A 2683-nucleotide genomic window follows, 5' to 3' on the forward strand; every position below is an offset into this window, starting at 1 on the left:
ATTATGTCCCAGATGCCAAGGATAAAGACCAGATCGTCCCTCAGGGCAAGTCCAAATTCTTCTCTAGGTACACAAGTACATAAACAATTGTGTTTTTCTATCACCTTTGCTTCAAAATATAGAATCAACTATTCATAATAATTGTATTCTTTCACTAATGTAACAAAACAGTATTTCACAGTGAAACCTGGGGGTGGGGGGAGGTAATAATAGAGAACCATGTTATGGAAACATTTCAGCCAATTACTAAAGCTCAGGAGCACACACAGGACTATTTTTTCTTATAGCCACACAAATCTTTTATACAGGTTCTTAAATTAGAAAAACCAACACATTAACACGGTTCATATTTTAAACTCTCTATAGCATATAAATCTAAGAGGCAAAAGCATATAAGCTTAAAACTTAAGCTTAGTAGTTTTCCATATTTCAATATTCTAAGTACTTAGAAATTACGTAGGTATTCAACAATATTCACATTTTTACTCTGTTTAATAAAAGTTAAGGGTTTTAAGTTACTTAACCACCTTGACAATTATCCTCAAGCTGACATACTGACATACTACAAAACATAATTACTATTGAAATAAAGTCTGTCAGGATAATGATTCAATATTGTTGAGCACAGGTTGCAGTTTTCATAATCTTAATTATTGAGGGGAGATGTTACCTTACTTGATCAAAAAACAAATCTGAGTGGAATAAAGTATATACTTGTGTAATATACTTAATGCTGATAAGTCAGAAAGACATGGATGTTTTATTTAACTAAAATTATTAAACTATTCTTGATTACTAAAGATTTACTTACATTATATGAAATTGGACTCCTAAAAGGTTTCTAAGTTAGTTTCTATAAGACTCATCTTTTTTAAGTATGACATATTTAATGTATTAAAGGTTCGATCTCTCTATTTTCCAGGAATTGTAGATATATTTGATTTTCTATGTGCTTATTTATCTATATAAACCAATAAGAACAGATCTCTTTTAATCTAAGAAGAGACTTTATAATCTAATTTTTCAGTTCTCTCCAGAGATAAAACATTTCATACTCAAACACAGCGAGAATAGCCTTTCTGTGTTATAGGCATGTAATCATACAGAGACAGAAAGAACTTCCTGCTAAAATTTTCCAATTTTAGATTAACATCAAGAAACATAAACCCACCAGTCCAGATACCAAAGAGCCCAATTCCTTCCCAGTGGGTACAAAATTCTTAATTAATTTGACCTCGGAATGGATAATAGACAAACAAAAGCTAACAATCCATGTTCTTTTTTTTTCTTGTCATCACTTAGATAATTTCTTTATATTTTATTATTATTTTCAAGTATACAGTACATTGGTTAGACAGTTTTATAGTTTATGAAACAATCCCCCTGATTACTCTATCTTCCCTCTGGCTCTCCAACTACCCATCACCTTACCGCTGTCTGCATTCCCTATGCTGTGTTCCCCATCCCCATGACCCTTTATCAACTACTAATTTGTACTTCTTTAATCCTTCACCCCATTCTCCCAGTCCCTCAAATTCCCCACGCTGTCACTAGATTGTCCTCTATATTTGTGTCTGTTTTTGATTAATTTGTCCCTTCTGTTCTTTAGATTCTGCATATAAGTGAAATCATATGGTATTTATCTTTCTCTGTCTGACTTATTTCACTCAGAATAATCTCTAGGTCCATCTATGTCATTGCGAATGGTAGGATTTTATTTTTTTAATGGTTGAGTAATATTCCATTATATATATGAACTATAACTTCTTTATCCAGTTGTCTGTTGATGGGCATTTGGGTTGCTTTCACATCTTGGCTATGGTAAATTGTGCTGCCATGACTGAAAGGGTGCATAGATCTTCGCAATCCCACCAACAGTGTATGAAGGTTCCCTTTTCTACACATCCTCGCCAACACTTGTTCTTTGATTTATTGATGATAGCCATTCTGACAGGTGTGAGGTGATATCTCATTGTTGTTTTTAATTGGCATTTCTCTGATGATTAGTGACCTTGAGCATCTTTACATTTGTCTGTTGGCCATCTGTATTTCCTCTTTGGAGAAATCTCTATTCAGGTCTTCTGTCCATTTTTAATTAGCTTGTTTGTTTTGTTGTTGAGTTGTATGAGTTCTTTATATATTTTGGATAATAACCCCTTATCCAGTGTATCATAAGCAAATATCTTCTCCCATTCAGTCAGTTGTCTTTTCGTTTTGTTGATGATTTCCTTTGCTGTGCAAAAACTTTTTAGTTTGATGTAATCCAATTTATTTATTTTTTCTTTTGTTTCCCTTGCCCAAGAAGAAGTGTCTGAAAATAAATTACTAGTAGCAATATCAGAGAGATAATGCCTATTTTTTTTAGAAGTTTTATGGTTTCAGGTCTTACATTTAAGTCTTTAATCCACTTTGAGTCTATTCTTATATATTGTGTGAGAAAGTGATCTAATATCATATTTTGCATGTATCTGTCCAATTTTCCCAACACCATTTATTGAAGAGACTGTCTATCCCATTGTATGTTCTTGCCTCCTTTATCATATATGAAGTAAGTGTATAGGCATGGATTTATTCCTGGGCTCTCTATTCTGTTCCACCGATCAATGTATCTGAAAAGCCGTATTCTTTGTTGTCTTTTACCCACCAGAGACAAGAACTTTATAATCCATTAATCCATTTATAG

This window comes from Pteropus alecto, unplaced genomic scaffold (genome assembly GCF_000325575.1).
Source record: "Pteropus alecto unplaced genomic scaffold, ASM32557v1 scaffold781, whole genome shotgun sequence".
Classification (NCBI taxonomy): Eukaryota; Metazoa; Chordata; class Mammalia; order Chiroptera; family Pteropodidae; genus Pteropus; species Pteropus alecto.